Below are 23,852 nucleotides of genomic sequence, written 5' to 3' on the forward strand. Positions count from 1 at the left end.
AAACGGCAAAGGCAAAAGAAAACGGCAAAGGATAAAGGCAAAAAGGCAAAAGGCAAAAGGAAACGGCAAATGTGAAGTGGGGGAGAGGTAAACGAGAGGCAACTGGTAAAAAAGTAAATGCAAGAGATGAGTTCGTGAGACCTACTTGGATAGATCTCTCCTTCCCCGGCAATGGTGCGAGAAATACTTATGCTACTGCAACAAAAGACCTTCCAATGGCGCCAGAAACGTGCTACGGCACCAAGAATCCTTCTGCTACGGCTACGCCTTAAGGGACTTCCTAGGCAAATATGCAAAGGATTTCCCCCGTGGCCTTGGAGCCTTGTGTTGGTGTTCCCTCAAAGCAGAAAGGGTGATGTAGCGCAGCAGTGGTAAGTATTTCCCTCAGTTTGAGAACCAAGGTATCGATCCAGTGAAGGAGTATCACAAGTGCCTGCACAAACACAAAAAGCTTGCTCCCAACACTATGAACGGGTTGTCAATCCCTTATAGATGGTTCGCCAAGTGAGAACTGAAAGAAACAAAATAACAAAGCAAAGTAAAAGCGAGAGTGGAAACGATAGATGTGAATAGACCCGGGGGCCGTAGTGTTTACTAGTGGCTTCTCTTATGAAAGCAAGTAGACGGTGGGTGAACAAATTACTGCCGAGAAATTGATAGAACCGCGCAAAGTTGTGACTTCATCTACGACAATCATTATATCTATAGGCATCAGGTACAAAACAAGTAGACCGATACTTTCTGCATCTACTACTATTACTCCACACGTCGACCGCTATCCAGCATGCATCTAGTGTATTAAGTCCAAAAGAACAGAGTAACGCCTTAAGCAAGATGACATGATGTAGATGGACAATCTCATATCTACGACAGAACCCACCTTGTTACCCTTGATGGCAACTACACATTGTGTGCCTTGCTACCCCTACTTTAACTGGGAAAGGTCACCACACGGTAAAAACCCAAAACCAAGCACTTCTCCCATTGCAAGAATCATAGATCTAGTTGGCCAAACAAAACCCAAGACTCGGAGAGACTTACAAGGATATCAAATCATGCATAAAAGAAATCAGCAAAGACTCAAATATATATCATAGATAATCTGATCACAAATCCACAATTCATCGAATTTCGACAAACACACCGCCAAAGAGGATTACATCGGTTAGATCTCCATGAAGATCATGGAGAACATTGTATTGAAGATCCAAGAGAGAGAAGAAGCCATCTAGCTACTAACCTTGGACCCGTAGGTCTGAAGTGAACTACTCACGAGTCATTGGAGGGGCGATGATGATGATGAAGAAGCACTCCAACTCCAAAGTCCCCTCTGGCAGGGCACCGGGAAGGGTCTCCAGATGAGATCTCGCGGAAACTGAAGCTTGCGACGGCGAAAAAGTATTTTCGTGGATCCCCTGGTTTTTTCTGTATTTTAGGGAATATATAGGCGAAGGAGTTAGGTGAGGGGGGCGCTAGGGAGGCCACAAGCCTGCTGGCCGCCGCCCCTGGTGGCGGATAGGGGGCTTGTGGGCCCCGTGTAGCCCTCCTATCTTGGCCCTCAAGCCCCCTGATCTTCTTCCGTTCGGAAAAAAATCATTTCGGGGATTTTATTCCGTTTGAACTCCGTTCCAAAATCAGATCTGAAAAGAGCGAAAATCACAGAAAAAAGGAACTCGCACTTGGCACTGAATTAATAAGTTAGTCCCAAAAATATATAAAAGGTACATAAAACATCCAAAGATGACAAGATAACAACATGAAACCATCAAAAATTATAGATACATTTGAGACGTATCATTTGCCAAACAAAACCCACAACTCAAAGAGAATTACAAGGATATGTGATACGTCTCCAACGTATCTGCTTTTCCAAACTCTCTTGCCCTTGTTTTGGACTATAATTTGCATGATTTGAATGGAACTAACCTGGACTGACGCTGTTTTTAGCAGAATTGCCTTGATGTTATTTTTGTGCAGAAATCAAAGTTCTCCAAACGTCCTGAAAATTTACGGCGAGCAGTTTTGGAAAATATCAAAAATACCTGCGCCAGGATCCACCTCAGGGGGTGGGCCAGTGGGCCACAAGCCCCTGCTCCGCCACCACCACCCCTGGTGGCGGTGGGCAGGCTTGTGGGGCAAGAGGCACCTGCCGGCCCAACTCCAGGTCTATAAGTTGTCTTTCGTCCTAGAAAAAATAAAAAGACAAGTTTTCGTCGCGTTTTCGATACGGAGCCGCCGCCACCACCTGTTCTTCATCCGAAGGGCAGATCTGGAGTCCGTCTTGGGCTCCGGAGAGGGGAAATCGTCGCCATCGTCATCATCAACCTTCTTTCCTCTCCAATTCCATGAAGCCCTTCGTCGTTCGTGAGTAATCTATTCGTAGGCCTGCTGGGTGGTGATGAGTAGGATTAGATCTATCATGTAGTCGAGTTAGTTTTGATGGGGATTGATCCCTAGTATCTACTATGTTCTGAGATTTGATGTTGCTACTACTTTGCCATTCTTAATGCTTGTCACTAGGGCCCGAGTGGCAGGATTTTAGATCTGAAATTATTATGTTGTCACCAATATATGTGTGTTTTAGATCCGATATTGCAAGTTGTAGTTACCAACTATGTGTTATGATCCGGCAACCCCGGAGTGATAATTACCGGAACCACTCCCGATGATGACCATAGTTTGAGGAGTTCATGTGTTCACCAAGTGCTAATGCGTTGGTCCGGTTCTTTATTAAAAGGAGAACCTTAATATGCCGTAGTTTCCTTTTGGACCCCGCAGCCACGGGACGGATGGACAATAGATGTCATGCGAGTTCTTTTCCATAAGCACATATGACGACACACGGAATGCATGCCTACATCACATTGACGAACAGGAGCTAGCCACTTATCTCTCCGTGTTATAGCTGTTGCATGATGAATATCATCCAAACAAATCACCGACCCATTGCCTACGAGTTTGTCCTACTGTTGCTACTACTGTCGTTACTTATCTTGCTCTGCTGCTACTACTGTTGCTACTACTGCCGTTACTTGTCTTGCTCTGCTGCTACTGTTGCTACTACTGTCGCTTGCTACTGTTGCTACTTGCTACTGCTGTCACCACTGCTGTTCCTTGCCGCTGCTATTGCTCGTTACACTGTCATTACTCGCTACTTTGTTGTTACTACTGTGCTCGCAGATACTAATCTTTCAGGTGTGGTTGAATCTGACAAATTCAGCTGCTAATACTTGAGAGTATACTCTCACCTCCTGACTGGCTTACCTACAAATTTGGGTCGAATACTCTACCCTCGAAAACTGCTGCGAACCCACGCGTTGGTGGGCCATCAACAACATTCTTCCAGTTTCATTGTCGGGGAGTGCTATCAGCATTCTTCTGGTGCCGTTGTAGGAGAAGGTTAGTTGTTATAAGCATTCATCTAGCTAACGCCAGAGATTGCAGGATCATCCCTTTTCTGGAGCCATTCCCAGGGATGCACAACTGACGTCAGCATTTTTCTGGCGCCCTTGGCGGGGAGGTATTGCTATAATCTGTGAGTCACTTGGGATTTATATCTGCTGATCACTATGAATAATCTGAAGGATCCGAAGACCAAAGCCTTTCCCTCAACTACGAGGGGAGGTAAGGAATTGCCATCTAGCTCTGCACTTGATTCAAATTCAGTTATGAGTAAGTTTGCGACATCACCTCCTGCTAGAAATCTTGATATGTCGCCTTTGCTTGATGATGCTTCTGATACTACTGCTAGAGATGCTATGCTTGATACTATGCCTGATAATGCTATGCTTGATACTATGCTTGATACTGCTAGAGATGCTATGCTTGATACTGCTAGAGATGCTATGCTTGATACTACTTTGCCTGATGATGCTAGAGATGCTACTATGCCTGATGATGATATGCTTGATACTGCTAGAGATACTCCTTTGCCTGATGTTCCACTGGGAGCGTCCCTTGATGCTCATATTGCTAGAGTTACTGCCAATGCTCGTGATGCTTCTGATACTGCCGATGCTATTGAGATAGGACTTGCTTTTGCTCCTGCTAGATCTATCTCTCCTAGATATGAATTGTCTGATATACCCGAGGATTACGTTATGGAGGGAGAGATAGCTGACGATTTTCTTGCATGTAAGGATGCCTATGACGCTGAGAAATTAGTTCTCGAGTGGAAGGAAAAATCTCGGGAAGTTAGGATGAAAAATGATCCGAAGTTTGCCACTTCGATTATCTTTGTCACCGATAAGGATTATGAATTCTCTGTCGACCGTGAGATAATCTCTCTAGTTGAATCTGATCCTTGTCACGGTTATGAGTCTGAAACGGTCATAGTCCATCTTGCCAAACTGTCCGAAATAGCCAACCTTTTCACTAATGAGGAGAAGATCCGCCACTACTATATCCTTAAGCTGTTTCCTTTCTCTCTAAAGAATGATGCTAAAGCCTGGTTCACCTCTCTTGCTCCTGTATGTGTGCATAGTCCCCAGGAGATGGTCTATTACTTCTGTGAGAAATATTTCCCTGTCCATAAGAAGCAAGCTGCCTTGCAGAAAATATACAACTTTGCTCAACTCCAAGAAGAGAGTCTTCCACAAGCTTGGGGGAGGCTCGTCCAGCTACAGAATGCTTTGCCTGATCACCCTCTTAAGAAGAACGAGATACTTGATATCCTCTATAACGGACTTACCGATGCCTCTAGAGACCACCTAGATAGTTGTGACGGTTGTGTTTTTAGGAACGAACTGTACAACAAGCTGAGACCCTACTGAATAACCTCTTGATAAACGATAATGCTTGGACTATTCCCGAACCACCTCCTAAGCCAACTCCTAAGAAAAGAAATATTCTATTCCTCAATCCCGAAGATATGCAAGAAGCCAAGAAATCTATGCAAGATAAATGCATTAGATCTGAAGATGTCAAGAATCTACCACCTATCGAAGAGATCCACGGTCTCGATAAACCGATACAGGTAGTAGAAGTGAATTCTCTGCGTAGCTTTGACGAGAGTGATATTCCTGTTGATAAACCTGCTAGCCTATGCTTTGATGAATTTGACAACTTTGTTGCCAAACAACAGAGTTTTAATGATTATGTTAGCAGACATTTGGAACAAAGTACTTGTATGCTTAGCCATCTAAGTGCTTGTGTAGACAGAAATGTCAATGCTCTGAAGCTTCTGAGTAAACATGCCTCTATGATTACTACTCAGGTAGAACAAGTACTTAAAGCTCAGAATGACCTGCTTAATGAATTAAATGACAACTCTGTCAGAGTCATTACTAGAGGAGGCAAAATGACTCAGGAACCTTTGTATCCTGAAGGTCATCCTAAGAGAATTGATCAAGATTCTCAAGGAATCAATGCTGATACACCTAGTCATCCTAAGGAGAAGAAGAAGGATGATAGAAACCTGCACGCCAGTTCACCAAATACTATCACACCTGAAGAACCTAATGATATTTCTCCGTCTGATGCAGAAACACAATCAGGTGATGAACATGAACCTGGTGACAACATGGACAATGATGTTCATAATAATGCTCAACCTAGCCATGATGAGGATGTGGAGATTGAACCTACGGTTAATCCTGATAATCCACAACCTAAGAGATACGACAAGAATGACTTTACTACTAGGAAGCATGGTAAAGAAAGTGAGCCATGGGTTCAGAGACCTATGCCCTTTCCTCCTAAGCCATCCAAGAAAAAGGACGATGAGGATTTTGAGCGCTTCGTTGAGATGATAAGACCCGTCTTTCTGCAGATGCGGTTAACTGATATGCTCAAGATGTCTCCATATGCCAAGTACATGAAAGATATCGTGACTAATAAACGGAAGATACCAGATCTTGAGATCTCCACCATGCTTGCCAACTACACTTTTAAAGGTGGAACTCCTAAGAAACTTGGTGATCCCAGAGTGCCCACTATACCTTGCTCTATTAAAGGACACTACGTAAGAACTGCCTTATGTGACCTTGGAACCGGTGTTAGTGTTATGCCGCTCTCTCTTTATCGTAGACTTGAGTTGGATAAGTTGACACCCACTAAAATTTCTCGACAAATGGCCGAGAAATCAACTGCTTTCCCTATCGGCATTTGCGAGGATGTGCCTGTTGTGGTTGCTAACACCACTATCTTAACAGACTTTGTTATCTTTGATATTCCCGAGAACGATTCCATGGCTATCATCCTTGGAAGACCCTTTTTAAACACGGCAGGGGCTGTTATAGATTGCAACAAAGGCAATGCCACTTTCCATGTCAACGGTAACGAGCACATAGTTCACTTTCCGAAGAAACGATATCAAGTACATTGCATCAATGCTATTGAAAAGACTTCATCGATTCTTATTGGGAGCTTTGAATGCCCTATTCCTCGTGTCAAGATGAAGTATGATTTGCTTGTTAGGGAGATTCATATCCCCATTGAGGTCACTTAGTGGCTATTCGAAAATTCTCCGTTCTCTCTTGCGATTCGAGAAGGTTTTGTCATAAGGACTTGATCAACCCCATTGACGAATTTCTCCCGATGACTATGAAACAGATGAATCAAGGAGTCACATCCCTCTATTTCGAGTCTTCATTTTCTTTTGCTTAGAAGAAAAATGATAGAATTAGTTAACTTTTCCTGTTTTCTGTTTTAGTGTCCCGGAGAAAAATACCTTGAAAATAAAAGTTCTCCGATGGTCCTGAAAATTTAGTATGATTTTTTCTGGAATTTTTGAAAATTTCTGGGCTTGAGAGCTGGTCAGGGGGACTAACCAGTGGGCCACAATCCCCCTACCGCCACCTACCCCCTGGTGGCGGGGTGCAAGCTTGTGGGGCCCACAGCCACCCCTCCACTCACTCCAGCTCTCAGCCTCTTCTTCCACCTCCAGAAAAAATTGTTTCGCAGCTCAAACCCGTATTCTTGCTCATTTGGCTGTGATTTTCGATCTCCTTGCTCAAAGCACCATTCTCCAAACTGTTTTGGGAAAATTACTCCTTGGTAAGTGACTCCTCCATTGGTCCAATTAGTTTTTGCTCTAGTGCTTTATCCTTCGCGAATTTTTGTTACCTTGGTGACCCTGTTCTTGAGCTATAAAAGTTGATTTTAGCCGGTCCCAAGTAGTTTTAGCGCGTGATACGGTCTCTAGACACTAGTAGGAGTAGTAGCTACAAGGTATGGTTAGTCCTCATTCACTTTTCTCTTGAACTTCAAAAATTTCAGCAAAAGGAAATTATGTTCAGGAGGAAGTTTCATGGTGGTTCCTCAAGTAAGAAGGGTCCACGTCTCTCTTTTCGGGAGCCCGAACCTTTTCAACTAAGGGACGCATCGGTGCAACCATGTTTATGGCCTTCCGATGAGTTCATGATCGAAGCAGGCTTCAAGGATGAGTTTGATGCACTTGTCCGCAATGCCGGGTTAGAAGAATTCCTCTCAGATAAATGTGAACAGTATGCTATGCTCACTGCCTCTTTCGTGCGTAGATTTAAATTTTTAGCTGGCCATGAGTCATCCATACTGTTTGATCTGTACGATAAATCCTATACCGTGGGTCTGGAGGATTTTAGTAGGATTTGCAAGATACCCGATGGAGGTAGTGTTATTGATCCTCCTAAGTCTTCGGTCAGAGACTTTGTCTCCAGTATAACTGTGGGAGAAACCAGAGATATCACGCAAGCCACCATAGGATGGATCCATTTCCCTGCCTTGCACTACCTTGCCCTCTTCATAGGTAGGTGCATTAACGACAAGGGTCACATTGTCACCTATGCGCTTCCGACCTTAGTATCCTTAGGAGCGCAGTAACAGGTGACAGGAGCTTCAGTATGGGAACTATTATAGCAAGGAGGCTGAATAAAAATGCCAGTGAGGGGGATTTCTTTGGTGGAGTTTATGCTACACGCTTAGCAAATTTTCTTGGGGTATCCACCATCCAGAAAACCCTCCTCTCCATACAGCCTACCTTGATCGTGTTGCTCTAACACGCTACCAGTTCCTTGAGAGAGATCATGGATCTCTTCTATACCGCTTGATATTTAACCCGCAGCGTGTTTTCCATATTACCCTTCCTGCTCCTGCTTTCTTTGACTTTCAGGTTAAATGAAGATACTACATAACCATAGGAGAGGCTGAGGAGCATGAGAGGGAGGCGACGGCTGCTCGACTTCGCGAGACAGCTATTCAGGCAGTGGATGCAACACTCCCGTATAACACCCATGATGACTTTGGGTTTCACGACTGACTTTACATTCATGCTTATGCTTATGCTTGGGGGAGTACGTGTTCTCACTGACTTTACATTCATGCTTATGCTTTCACTTTGTTAGCCGGTGTTTACACTTTGCCACTGTATTATCCATGCTAGTTTCTTTTTGTTTTCTTGTTTTCTTGTTTTGTGTCCTTTTGAGAAAACCCAAAAAGATTTTTCTGTCTTCTTTTTGCTTGTTGGGAGCTTTCCCGTGTAAATAGTTTTCTTTTTCTTTGTGTCAAGGTAGAAGATATTGGTTACAATGCTTAGTGGTTCTTACATGCTTACCTATTTAGCTTTCAAAGAGACATAATATTTTGTCTTCTCCTTTGTGTTTGCCTGCAGATTCAGCTTAGTCCAATGCGCTTATTATCGTTTTCATCGTTCGATCGTGCAAATGAAAGGCAACAATGATGATATATGATGAAGTAACTGAGACTGAAAAGCTGGTATGAACTCTATCTATTTTGTTTTTGTAAATATGACTAGCTTGTCGACCCAGATTTAGCTTTGTTGTGAGAGAACCATGTTTGCAATCACAACTTAGAGATCATAGTTTCTGATGCCATGCTTATTTAGTTGAGAGCTTATAATGGTTTGTCTTGATTGCCAACATAGATTTTGAGATGACTATGATGTAGTATGATAGGATGGTATTCTCCTTTGAATGTTTCAAGTGGCTTGACTTGGCGCATGTTCATGCTTGTAGTTGAAACAAAATCAACATAGCCTCTATGATGTTCGTGTTCATGGTGATTTTTATCCTGTTCATGCTTGCATTTAATGTTAGTCAAACTCATTGCATCTTGATGACCGTTGTCGCTCTCTAGTTGGTCGCTTCCGAGTCTTTTGCTAGCCTTCACTTGTACCAAGCGGGAATGTTGCTTGTGCACCCACTTCCATGAACCCAAAAGTTTTTCCTTGAGAGTCCACCATACCTACCTATTTGCGGTATCTACCTGCCGTTCCAAGTAAATTTGCATGTGCCATTCTCTAAACCTTCAAGAAATAAATATGTTTTGCATGCCCGAACCGCTCATGTGGTGACAGAGGGCTATTGGTATCTTCCATGCTAGGAGTGTTATCCTCGACATGTGTTTATTCACAGTCCTTCACGAGAAAGGGGCCGGTATTTGGGATGCCCAGTTCCATGCTTAAATCGAAAACATAACTGTAAAACAAGACTCCCCCGGATTGATGTTAGTATGGACGGTACCCGAGGATTCGGCTAGACGTGGAGTGTGATTGATTGGTGGTTGGGGGAGTTAAAACTTTACTTCTCTGTTTGGGAACCGCCTATAGCATCAGTAGCATGGTAGATATTGAAACTCTTGGTCATTGCGTTGACAATGAAAGCATGCCACCCAAAATTATTATCTCTATTTTCAAAGCTTGAGTTCTGGCACCTCTGCAAATCAATGCTTCCCTCTGCGAAGGGCCTGTCTATTTTTTTTCCTATCGAGTCATCCTCCTCTTATATAAGCACCAATTGGAGAGCACCTCTGTCATTTTTATGCTTTGCTTTTGATTGATATTGAGTATGACTATGACTGGATCTTCGTTGCTATGAATTACAATGTTTAGTCCGCCTTGATCTTTGAAAGTGCTCTGCATTTATGTTTTGCGGTCTCAGAAAGAGCTAGCGAGATACCACCTAGTCATATTGCTTCATGCTTGTTTTGATTGAAGTGTTGGTAATCGAAACTCACCGTATGCTCGTTAGCTGATTATGCCATTGATATTAGTTTACCGAGAGACCTTTGTGTCATTCTCTTATGTGGTTAACTTGTGATCTTGCTGAAATTTTGGTTATGAGTTAGACATAGTTGCAACAACAAGATCAAACAGAGTTTGTCAAAGTTTTTCTTTCTCTCTTAGTTTGTCAACTGAGTTGCTTGAGGACAAGCAAGGTTTTAAGCTTGGGGGAGTTGATACGTCTCCAACGTATCTACTTTTCCAAACTCTTTTGCCCTTGTTTTGGACTATAATTTGCATGATCTGAATGGAACTAACCTAGACTGACGTTGTTTTCAGCAGAATTGCCTTGGTGTTATTTTTGTCCAGAAATCAAAGTTCTCCAAACGTCCTGAAAATTTACGGGGAGCAGTTTTGGAAAATATAAAAAATACCTGCGCCAGGATCCACCTCAGGGGGTGGGCCAGTGGGCCACAAGCCCCTGCTCCGCCACCACCCCCTGGTGGCGGTGGGTAGGCTTGTGGGGCCCACAGGCACCTGCCGCCCCCAACTCCATCTCTATAAGTTGTCTTTCATCCTAGAAAAAATAAAAAGAGAAGTTTTTGTCGTGTTTTCGATACGGAGGCGCCGCCACCACCTGTTCTTCATCTGGAGGGCAAATCTGGAGTCCGTCTTGGGCTCCGGAGAGGGGAAATCATCGCCATCATCATCATCAACCTTCTTCCCTCTCCAATTCCATGAAGCTCTTCGTCGTTCGTGAGTAATCTATTCATAGGCTCGCTGGGCGGTGATGAGTAGGATGAGATCTATCATGTAATCGAGTTAGTTTTGATGGGAATTGATCCCTAGTATCCACTATGTTCTAAGATTTGATGTTGCTACTACTTTGCCATGCTTAATGCTTGTCACTAGGGCCCGAGTGCCATGATTTCAGATCTGAAATTATTATGTTGTCGTCAATATATGTGTGTTTTAGATCCGATCTTGCAAGTTGTAGTTACCTACTATGTGTTATGATCCGGCAACCCCGTAGTAACAGTAACCGGAACCACTCTAGGTGATGACCATAGTTTGAGGAGTTCATGTGTTCACCAAGTGCTAATGCGTTGGTCTGGTTCTTTATTAAAAGGAGAACCTTAATATCCCGTAGTTTCCTTTTGGACCCCCCTGCTATGGGAGGGATGGACAATAGATGTCATGCAAGTTCTTTTCCCTAAGCACGTATGACGACACACGGAATGCATGCCTACATCACATTGATGAACGGGAGCTAGCCACTTATCTCTTTGTGTTATATCTGTTGCATTATGAATATCATCCAAACAAATAACCGACCCATTGCCTACGAGTTTGTCCTACTATTGCTACTACTGCCGTTACTTGTCTTGCTCTGTTGCTACTACTATTGCTACTACCGCCATTACTTGTCTTGCTCTGCTGTTACTTTTGGTACTACTGTCGCTTGCTACTATTGCTACTTGCTACTGTTGTCACTACTGTTGTTCCTTGCCGCTGATATTGCTCGTTACACTACCGTTACTCGCTACTTTGCTATTACTACTGTGCTTGCAGATACTAATCTTTCAGGTGTGGTTGAATCTGAGAAATTCAGCTGTTAATACTTGAGAGTATACTCTCACCTCCTGACTGGCTTACCTACAATTTTGGGTCGAATACTCTACCGTTTAAAAACTGCTGCGAACCCACGCGCTGGTGGGCCATCAACAACATTCTTCCAGTTTCATTGCCGGGGAGTGCTATCAGCATTCTTCTGGTGTCGTTGCAGGAGAAGGTTAGTTGTTATAAGCATTCGTCTAGCTAACCCCAGAGATTGCAGGATCAGCCCTTTTTTGGACTTATTGGCAGGGAAGCACACCTGACGTCAATATGAAATCATGCATAAGAGAGATCAGAAGAAACTAAAATAAGATTCATAGATAATCTAATCAAAAATACACAATTCATCGGATCTCGACAAACACACCGCAAAAGAAGATTACATCGGATAGCTCTCCATGAAGATCATGGAGAACTTTGTATTGAAGATCCAAGAAAGAGAAGAAGCCATCTAGTTACTAGCTATGGACCCGTAGGTCTATGGTGAACTACTCACGCATCATCGGAGAGGTCATGGTGTTGATGAAGAAGCCCTCCATATCCGAATCCCCCCTCTGGCAGGGCACCAGAACGTGCCCCAGATGGGATCTTGCGGAGACAGAAGCTTGCGGCCGCGGAAAAGTACTTTCGATGATCTCCTCATTTTTTTGGGATTTTTTGGGAATATATAGGCGCAACCCCTAGGGTAGAGGGCGTCCGGGGGGCCCACAAGCCTGAGGGCCGCGGCCTCCCCCCTGGCCACGGGGTGGGGGCTTGTGGGGCCCCTGGGGCCCCCTGCCTTGGCTCTCAAGTCTCCTGATCTTCTTCCGTTACGGAAAAATTCTTTTCCAGAATTTTATTCCGTTTGGACTCCGTCTCAAAATCTCCTTTGAAAGGGGTCAAAAACATGGAAAAACAGGAATGGCACTTGGCACTGAGTTAATAAGTTAGTCCCAAAAAAAATATAAAAGGCATGCAAAACATCCAAAGTTTGACAAGATAATAGCATGAAACCATCAAAAATTATAGATACATTGGAGACGTATCAATCACCGAACCTTAAGTGTGCACACCCTGCGGGTTCAAGAACTATGTAGACATGACCGAGACACTCTCCGGTCAATAACCAATAGCGGTACGTGGATGCCCATATTGGTTCCCACATATTGTACGAAGTTCTTTATCGGTTGAATCTCTATGTCAAGGATTCGGTTAATCCCGTATGTTGTTCCTTTTGTCCATCGGTATGTGATACGTCTGCAACGTATCTATAGTTTTTTATTGTTCCATGCTGTTATATTATCATTCTTGGATGTTCTACAATCCTTTTATAGTCATTTTTTTGGTACTAACCTATTGGCATACTACCCAGAGCCAGTTGTTGTTTTCTGCATGTTTTTCACATCGCAAGAAATCAATACCAAACGGAGTCCAAACGCAGCAAAACTTTTTGTGGATTTTTTTGGGCCAGAAGCCATCCAATGGGCCAAGAACGCACTTGAGGGGAGCTCCAATGGGAGCACAACCCACAAGGGCGCGCCTGGGGTCCCAGGCGCGCTTCGGTGGGTTGTGCCTTCGTCGTCGGCCTCCCGCACCGCCTCTTTTCTCTATAAATATGCAATATTCCAAAAACCCTAAGAAGGGGGGCGGAAATCAAGTCCAGCCGCCGCAGAGTCCAGAAACAACAGATCCAATCTAGACACCATCACGGAGGGGTTCATCAAGTCCATTGGTGCCTCTCCGATGATACGTGAGTAGTTCTTTGTAGACCTACGGGTCCGTAGTTAGTAGCTAGATGGCTTCCTCTCTCTCTCTTGATTATTAATACAATGGTCTCTTGGAGATCCATATGATGTAAGTATTTTTGCGATGTGTTTGTTGGGATCCGATGAACTTTGAGTTTATAATCATATCTATGTTTTTATCCATCAAAGTTATTTGAGTCTTCTTTGATCTCTTTTATGTGTGATTGATTATAGCCTCGTATTTCTTCTCCGATATTTGGGTTTTGTTTGGCCAACTTGATCTATTTATCTTGCAATGGGAAGAGGTGCTTTGTTATGGGTGCGATCTTACGGTGCTTGATCCTAGTGACAGAAAGGGAAACGACACGTATGTATCGTTGCTATTAAGGATAAAAAGATGGGGTATATTTCTACATAAATAGATCTTGTCTACATCATCTCATCATTCTTATTGCATCACTCCATTTTTCCATGAACTTAATACACTCGATGCATGCTGGATAGTAGTCGATGTGTGGAGTAATAGTAGTAGATGCAAACAGGAGTTGGTCTACTAATCTTGGACGTGATGCCTATATAATGTGATCATTGCCTGGATATCGTCTTGATTATTTGAAGTTCTATCAATTGCCCAACAGTAATTCTTTTCCCATCGTTTGCTATTTTTATCGAGTGAAACCACTAGTGAAACCTACGACCCCCGGGTCTCTTTTCATCATATTTGCCTTTGCGATCTATTTTCCTTTGCTTTTATTTTTAGATCTATTAAACCAAAAATACAAAAATACCTTGTTGTAATTTATTTGTTCCACAATCTATTTATCCTATCTACCACTTTTACCTCACGTTGTTTGCCTACTGGAGGCATCGTACCCGAAAGATATTGACAACCCCTTTAACACGTTGGGTTGCGAGTATTTCTTATTTGTGTGTAGGTGCTGTTTACGCGGTGTGAGGAGGTTCTCCTACTGGTTTGATAACCTTGGTCTTATCACTGAGGGAAATACCTACCGTCGCTATACTGCATCATCCCTTCCTGTTTGGGGAAATAGCGACGTAGTTCTAGCATACATCAAAAGGAATTTCTGGCGCTGTTGCCGGGGAAGATCAAGTCAAGATAGTCTCGCACCATCGTGCCAATTTTTGGCACCGTTGCCGGGGAGCATATTCAACATCAACCAGGTTCCTAATCATAAATCTCATCTCCTCGCAATTTACATTATGTTCCATTTTCCTCTCGTTTTCCTCTCCCCCTTCTTCACAAAAAAATTCCGTTTTTTTCGCCCTCTTTTTCGTTCGCCGTTTTCTTGTAAGATCTATTCGTGTTCTTGTTTTCTCGTCACAATGGCTAGCTTGAATGCTCCTCCTTTGTTACCACATTTTGAAGTTATATTCTTCAAACAAAGACAATGAGAAAATTTGAAAGATTATTGGTATAGGCTTATGGAGTCTTACTGTGCTTGCAATCTAACGGGAGATGCAAAAAAATTGCTTACAAATTTTTACGTAGTATTGGCTTTGCATCATAGACAACTCTTGGATTTTGCCGCAAAAGGGAATTTTATTGAGCTGGATGTTAATGTTGCCTATGAAATTTTAGAAGGGATTTTGGGAGTTCCACCACAAAAGAAAGGGTTCTCTTTCACTTCATAGGGATTCCAAATTTTGGACAAACTTGGTGATTTGCATAAACATATGGTTGAATTGCAAAAATATAATGAACTTCTCAGACATCTCAATGGTAGTATCAATCGTATGAACACTTTGATTAACCTTTGCAACAAACGATTGGATATTTCGGATCTCAAGATGGTTTCTTTTCCAGAAAATTTAGGGAAGCGCAAAGAGCCTCCCGGATTTGAAACGACCCTTACTAAAGTGGCAAAGATTACCGAGGCAACACTTAGATCCTACGCATTATGCCTAGCTAGGGGCGTAAAACGATGGCGCTTGTTGGGAGGCACCCCAACTTGTATCTTTTTTGCTTTTTGGTTTTCTTGCTATTTTCAATAAAATACACAATTATACCTCTGGTTAGATGTGTTTTGTGGTTTAAATTAGTGTTTGCGCCAAGCAAGGCCTTTGGGATGATTTGGGTGAAAGTTGATTTGATCGTGGTGAAAAACAGAAACTTTTGCGCTCACGTAATTATTTTGAGTTTTTAAAAGAATAGTGATTTTGAGCTGATTCTTTTTGCAAAATATTAATAAACAAATTATTCACGTCAGCCTAATCTTTCAGAATTTTTGGAGTTACATAAGTATTCGAAGTAGTCACATTGCTACAAACTATTCTGTTTTTCACAGATTCTGTTTTATTTGCGTTGTGTGCTTGTTTTGATGATTGTATGGTTTTCTTTGATGAGTTTTTGCCATAGAAAAGTTGTAATACAGTATTTATAATGCAAAAGTAAAATATGAATAGGTTTGCAATAGTACTTATAGTAGTGGTTTGCTTTCGTATACTAACGGATCTCACGAAGGTTTTGTTGAGTTTTGTGTGATTGAAGTTTTCACGTTTTGGGTGATCTTATGACGGATGAAGGGATAAGAATTAGCAAAAGGCTAAGCTTGGGGATGCCTGAGGCACCCCAAGATAATATTCAAGAAGTAGCAAGCAACTAAGGTTGGGGACGCCCCCGAGTGGCACCCCCTCTTTCTTCTAACAAGCAACGGTATTTTACTTGAAACTATATTTTTATTCATCACATATTATGAGTTTTGCTTGGAGCGTCTTGTATGCTATGAGTCTTTTCTTGTTTTTATTTGTGTTTTAAGTCTTGAATCCTTGCTGGACACACCTTTTCGAGAGACCCAAAAATTATGCTATGCTTGCTCCTATGCTTCACTTAAATTTTTAGAGCCATGGATTTGCTCTAGTACTTCACTTATATCTTTTTGAGCACGGTTTACTTTGTTATTTTTAAACAAATGCTCTGATGCTTAACTTAGATTTATTTGGGAGTTAGTTTTTTGTTAATAAATTCTCTCATGCTTCACTTAGATTATTTTGAGAGAAAGAAAAATTATGCTCATGTTCTTCACTTAAATTTGTTTGAGCTTATCAAAAGCGACATATGAAAATAGTCCCAAAGTGATAGATATCCAAGGAGGATATAATAAAAACTTTCATGAAGATCATTGGACAAAATAAACTTGATTCTTAGTAATGGTTTTGAGATATAATGATATGATATGTGAGTCATGTTGATGAGTAATTTGGCTTTAGTAAGAATATTCACGTTAAGGTTTGTGATTCCCTATGCAAGCACGAAAGTCAATAGTTATGCAATGAAATTTATATCCTACTTGTGGTGCATTATTCGGTGTTACTTATGCTTAATGCTTGAGTACGAGATTTTTTGTTTCTTGGTTGGTAGCTTCTCAATCTTTTTGCTAGCCTTCATTTTGCACTAAGTATGATCACTACTTGTGTATCCAAAACCCCTTAAACAATTTTGCCATATTAGTCCACTATACCTACCTATAGGTGGTATTTCCATGCCGTTCTAAGCAAATTTGCATCTGCCATCTCTAATTTTCAACATAAATTTCTCTTTTGTGTGCTCTACCGCTCGAGAGGCGGTGAGGGGTGGCCAATATTTTCCGTGCTAGATGTGTTATTCTCACGATGAGTGTTTATTCACTTGTCATTGCACGAGAGTACGACAAAGGTATTAGGGATGCCCAGTCCCGAAATGAAAAAAATAAATTTACTTTTTGTTGTCAAATAATAAATTCCTTGGAAAGTGTTGGTATTGAGGGCACCCGTGGATACAGACAAGCCATGGAAAGTGAAAGTAATGATGGAAAAAGGAATAAACTTTATTTTTTGTTTGGGAACCGCCTATGATGTATCTAGCACGGAAAGTGTTGGGAGCTCGAAGTCGTTTTCATTGGTGGAAAAAGTATGCCTCCCAAAATGATATTATCTCTGAATTTTCGCTTTGAGCTCTGGCACCTCTACAAATCCCTATTTCCCTCTGCGAAGGGCCTTTCTTTTACTTATGCAATTATTATTTTGAATTTGAGTCTCCATCTTCTCTCATAAAGCACAAACTAAGGGGCACTATGATCGTATTTGAGCATTGGGTGTAGCTAATATTCGAGTGTGTTTCATGAATGGATCAATGAGTGAGCATAATGGGCTAGGGATAACTTGCTTTGGTGTTGATATTTTGAAAGACATGGTTGCTTTTTGGTATGCTTGAGTATTAAAGTCTTCATGTCAAAACTAGACTATTGCTTTGAACCATGTAAAAGTCCAAATGTCGATGCTATAAAGAAAACAAATGTGATGAACATGCTAAGCAGCATTCCACATCAAAAATTATATTTTTATCATTTACCTACTCGAGGAAGAGCATGAATATTAAGCTTGGGGATGTTGATATGTCTCCAACGTATCTATAATTTTTTATTGTTCCATGCTGTTATATTATCATTCTTGGATGTTTTACAATCATTTTATATCATTTATTTGGTACTAACCTATTGACATAGTGCCCAGTGCCAGTTTTTGTTTTTGCATGTTTTTTACATCACAGGAAATCAATACCAACCAGAGTCCAAATGCAGCGAAATTTTTTGTGAATTTTTTGGGGTCAGAAGACATCCAGTGGGCCAGCAACGCACCTCAGGGGAGCTCCCATGGGAGCACAACCCACCAGGGCGCACCTGGGTCCCAAGCGTGCCCCGGTGGGTTGTGCCCTACTCGTTAGCCTCCCGCACCGCCTCTTTGCTCTATAAATACCCCAATAATGCAGAAACCCTAAGAAGGGGGACGAAAATCAATTCCAGCCGTTGTAGAGTCCAGAAACAACAGATCGAGTCTAGACACCATCACAGAGGGGTTCATCATGTCCATTGGTGCCTCTCCGATGATGCGTGAGTACTTCTTTGTAGACCTATGGGTCTGTAGTTAGTATCTAGACCGCTTCCTCTCTCTCTTGATTATCAATACAATGGTATCTTGGAGATCCATAGATGTAAGTCTTTTTGCGGTGTGTTTGTTCTGATCCGATGAACTTTGAGTTTATGATTAGATCTATGTTTTTATCCATGAAAGTTATTTGAGTCTTCTTTGATCTCCTATATGCGTGATAGATTATAGCCTCGTATTTCTTCTCCGATATTTGGGTTTTGTTTGGCCAACTTGATCTATTTATCTTGCAACGGGAAGAGGTGCTTTGTGATGGGTTCGATCTTACAGTTCTTGATCCTAGTGACGAAAAGGGAAATGACACATATGTATCGTTGCTATTAAGGATAACAAGATGGGGTCTATTTCTGCATAAATAGATCTTGTCTACATCATGTCATCGTTCTTATTGCATTACTCTGTTTTTCCATGAACTTAATACACTATATGCATGCTAGAGAGTGGTCGATGTGTGGAGTAATAGTAAGAGATGCAGGCAGGAGTCGGTCTACTAATCTTGGGCGTGGTGCCTATATAATGATCATTGTGTGGATATCTCGATGATTATTTGAAGTTCTATCAATTGCCCAACACTAATTGTTTTCCCACGATTTGCTATTTTTCTCGAGAGAAGCCACTAGTGAAACCTACGACCCCCGGGTCTCTTCTCATCATATTTGCCTTTGCGACCTATTTTCCTTTGCTTTTATTTTCAGATCTATTCAACCAAAAATACAAAAATACATTTCTGCAATTTATTTGTTCCGCGATGTCTTTATCTTATCTACCACTTTTACCTCACGTTATTTGCCTATCTTGAAGCGTCTTACCCGAAAGGGATTGACAACTCCTTTAACACGTCGGGTTGCGTGTATTTGTTATTTGTGTGCAGGTGATGTTTACGTGGTGTGAGGATGTTCTCCTACTAATTTGATAACCTTGGTCTCATCACTGAGGGAAATACCTACTCAGAGTAAACAACGTCTTCATCGGGCCACAGGAGCGTTCCCTCTTGGCACGTGTGTACATCCAGCATGTGCCATGCCGTGTGCAACGATGGGTCGCAAATGTCATGAACGACATGACCGCACACGTGTCCACAAACATCCGTGTAACCATGAGGGTCAGCTCTGATACCAACTTGTAACGCCCCGGACACACCCACCGTGGTTGTTACTCCTGACGGGATCTAGACTGGCCCCACATATCAATAGTAGTCTTTTCTGCGCACTTTTTCCTCACTCATGCGCACCCGGGATCAACTTCCCGATCGGTCACCCATCCTAGAACTACTCCAAGCCGAGCATGCTTAACCTGGGAGTTCTGTTTGAATGGGCACCCGGAAAAGAAGGAAATTCTTATTGACATGAGTAGTCTATCATCCCTAATAAGCAAGGCTATCACAAGATGGAGATCAAAAAGCACAAGTTTATGGCCACATCATGTCACTTATGATTTGCATGTGATGTTAATCCTTTCTATGCACCTTATTTTGCTTAGGACGACGATAGCATTATAAGGTGATCTCTCACTAAAACTTCAAGATAAAATTGTGTTCTCCCCGAGTGTGCACCATTGCGAAAGTTCGTCATTTCAAGACACCACGCAATGATCGAGTGTGATAGACTCTACGTTCACATACAACGGGTGTAAGATAGTTTTGCACACGCGGAACACTCGAGTTAAACTTGACGAGCCTAGAATGTATAGACATGGCCTCGGAACACAGGAGACCGAAAGGTCAAATATGAGTCATATAGTAGATGTGATCAACATGGAGCTATTCACCATCGAAGCCACCTCATCTCATGTGATGGTCGGACATGGGTTGGTGGATTTGGATCATGTACCACTCAAATAACCAGAGGGATGTCAATTTGAGTGAGAGTTCTTAAGTAATATGATTAATTAAACACATTATCATGAACATAGTCAAAATATCATTGCAAATTATGTTGTACATGATTAGCTTATGCTATAGCTCTCGTGTATTTTTTGATATGTTCCTACAAAAACTAAGTTGAAAGATGATAGTAGCAATTATGCGGACTGGGTGCATACACTCAGGATTGGCCTGATTGCTGTAGAGAAGGCTTATGTCCTTAATACATCACTCGGTGTGCTACCCCAAGCATCGTTTGTGGATGTTGCGAACATGTGACGTACATGTTTTGATTACTACGTGATAGTTGAGTGTGTCATCCTTTACGGCTTATAAATGAGGCTCCCAAGACGTTTTGAACGTGACGGAACATATGAGATGTTCTAAGAGCTGAAATTAGGATTTCATGCTCGTGCCCATGTTGAGAAGTACGAGACCTCCGACAACATTATGTCCCCACAAAGTAAAGGAGAAAAGCTTAATCGTTAAGCATGTGCTCAAATTGTCTCGGTACTAAAATTACTTGAATCGAGTGGGAGTTGACCTTCCAGATGAGATCATGATTGGCATAGTTCTCCGAAGTCACCGCCACCAAGCTACTGAGCTTCGTGATGAACAATAGCATACCAGGGATGGAGAAGATGATCCCTAAGCTATTCGCGATGTTTGACACCGCAAAGGTAGAAATGAAGAAGGATCATCAAGTGTTGATGTTTAGCAAAACCACTAGTTTCAAGAAGGGCAAGGTAAAGAAGGGAAACTTCGAGAATGACAAGTCATTTGTCACTTGAATGAATAAACCCAATGTTGAACCCAAACCTGAGACTATGTGCTTCTATGATGAGGGGAATGATCACTCAGGCAGAATTGCCCTAGACACTAGGTAGATAAGAAGGTTGTCAACGTCAACAGGAATATATTAGATTTACGTGTTATGATGTGTACTTTACTAGTACTCCTAGTAGCACATGGGTATTAGATACCGGTTCAGTTACTAAATGTTAGTAACTCGTAATAAAATCTGCGGAATAGACAGGGACTAGCTAAAGGCGAGGCGACGATGTGTGTTGGAACTTTTTCCAAGGTTGATGTGATCACCATCGCATGCTCCCTCTACCTTCGGGATTAGTATTGAACCTGAATGTTGTTTAGTGTTTGCGTTGAGCATGAACATAATTAGATCGTGTTTATTGCAATACAGTTATTCATTTAAGTCGGAGAATAATGGTTATTCTCTTTACATGAATAATACCTTCAATGGTCATGCACCTAATATGAATGGTTTATTGAATCTCGATCATAGTGATACACATGTTCATATATTAATGCCATAAGATATAAAGTAGTAATGATAGTACCACTTACTTGTGGCACTACCGCTTAAGTCATATTGGTATAAAACGCATGAAGAAGCTCCATGATGATGGATCTTTGGACTCACTCGCTTTTTGAATCATTTCAGACATGCAAACCATGCCTATTGGTGTAAACGCATGAAGGAACTCCATACAAATGGATCTTTTGGGCTCACTTGATTTCAAATCACTTGAGACATGCAAGCCATATGGGAAAGATGACTAAAGGCCTCGTTTACCACTGAGATGGAACGAGAAAGTGACTTATTGGAAATAATACATTTTGATGTATGCAGTCCAATGAGTGCTGAAGCACACAGTGGATATCGTTATGTTCCTACTTCACTCATGATTTGAATAGATACAGATGTATTTACTTGATGAATCACGAGTCTGAAGTGTTGAAAAGTTCAAGCAATTTTAGAGTGAAGTTGAAGATCGTCGTGACAAGAGGATGATATGTCTATGACGTGATCGTAGAGGTGAATATCTGAGTTGCGAGTTTGGTATACATTTAAGACAATGTGGAAATTGTCTCACAACTCATGCCTCCTGGAACACCATAGTGTGATGGTGTGTGTGAACGTCGTAGCCGTGCCCTATTAGATATGGTGCATAATATGACGCCTCTTATCAATTTACCACTATCATTTAGGGGTTATGCATTAGACACAACCACATTCACTTTAATAGGGCACCACATAATTCCGTTGAGATGACACTGTATGAACTATGGTTTGGAGAAACCCAAGTTGTCGTTTCTTAAAGTTTGGGGTTGCGATGCTTATATCAAAAGGCTTTACCTGATAAGCTCTAACCCAAAGCGAATAAATGCATCTTCATAGGATACCCAAAGGATCAATTGGGTAGACCTTCTATCTCAGATCCCAGAGTAAAGTGTTTATTGTTGAAAATGGGTCCTTTCTCGAGAAAGAGTTTCTCTCGAAAGAATTGAGTGGGAGGATGGTGGAAATTGATGAGGTTTTTGAACCGTCACTTCAACCACAGAGTAGAAGTGCACAGGAAGTTGTTCGTGTGGCGCCTACACCAGTTGAAGTGGAAGGTGATGACGGTGATCATGAAGCTTCAGATCAAGTTAATAGCATACCTCATGGGTCAACAAGGACATGTACTGCTCTAGAGTGGTACGGTAATCATGTCTTGGAGGTCGTGTTGTTGGACAACGATTAACCTACGAGCTATGTAGAAGCGATGGTGGGCCCGGATTCTGACAAATGGCTAGAGGCCATGAAATCCGAGATAGGATCCATGTATGAAAACAAAGTGTGGAATTTGGAAGAACTACTTGATGATCGTAAGTACAAACGGATCTTTAAAAGGAAGACAAACGATGATGGTAAATGTCACCATTTAGAAAGCTCGACTTGTCGCAAAGAGGTTTTCGACAAGTTCAAGGAGTTGACTACGATGAGACTTTCTCACTCATAGCGATGCTAAAGTCTGTTGGAATTATGTTAGCAGTTGCTAAATTTTTCGATTACAAAATCTGGCATATGGATGTCAAAACATTGTTTCTTGACAGTTTTCTCGAGGAAAGGTGAAGGTTTTGTCATTCCTAAGGATGCTAACAAGTATGCAAGCTCCAACAATCCTTCTATGGACCGGAGCAAGCATCTTGGAGTTGGAATATAAGCTTTGTTGTGAGGAACAAATATTTTTGTGTTTGCACAAAGTTTATGACAAACTTGTATTTCCAAGAAAGTGAGTGGGAGCATTACAAAATTTCTGATAAGTATATGTAGTTGACATATTGTTGATCGGAAATGATGTAGGATTCCTGGAAAGCATATAGGGTTGTTTGAAAGGTGTTTTTCAAAGGAAAACCTGGATTAAGCTGCTTGAACATTGAGCATCAAGATCTATGGAGATAGATGAAGATGCTTGATAAAACTTTCAAGGAATACATACCTTGACAAGTATTTGAAGGAGTTCAAAATAGGTCGGTCAAAGAAGTTCTTGGTTGTGTTGTAAGATGTGAATTTGAGTGAGACACAAAGCTCGACCACGACAAAAGAAATAGAAAGGACGAAGATCGTCCCCTATGCCTTAGCCATAGGCTCTATAGTATGTTATGTTCTCTACCGCACCTGATGTGTGCCTTGCCATGAATCTATCAAGGGGTACAAGAGTGATCCAGGAATGGATCACTGGATAGTGGTCAAAATTATCCTTTGTAACTTGAGGACTAAGGAAATGTTTCTCGATTATGGAACTGATAAAAGAGTTTGTCATAAAGGGTTACGTCGATACAAGCTTTACACTAATCCGGATGACTCTGAAGTAGCAAACCGTATTCGTATGATGGAGCAGTCTTTTGGAATAGTTCTAAATGAAGCGTTGTAGCAGCATCTATAGTATGACATTGATATTTGTAAAGAACACACGGATCTCAAAGG

The sequence above is a fragment of the Hordeum vulgare genome, chromosome 7H (assembly GCF_904849725.1).
Source record: "Hordeum vulgare subsp. vulgare chromosome 7H, MorexV3_pseudomolecules_assembly, whole genome shotgun sequence".
NCBI classification, from domain to species: Eukaryota; Viridiplantae; Streptophyta; class Magnoliopsida; order Poales; family Poaceae; genus Hordeum; species Hordeum vulgare.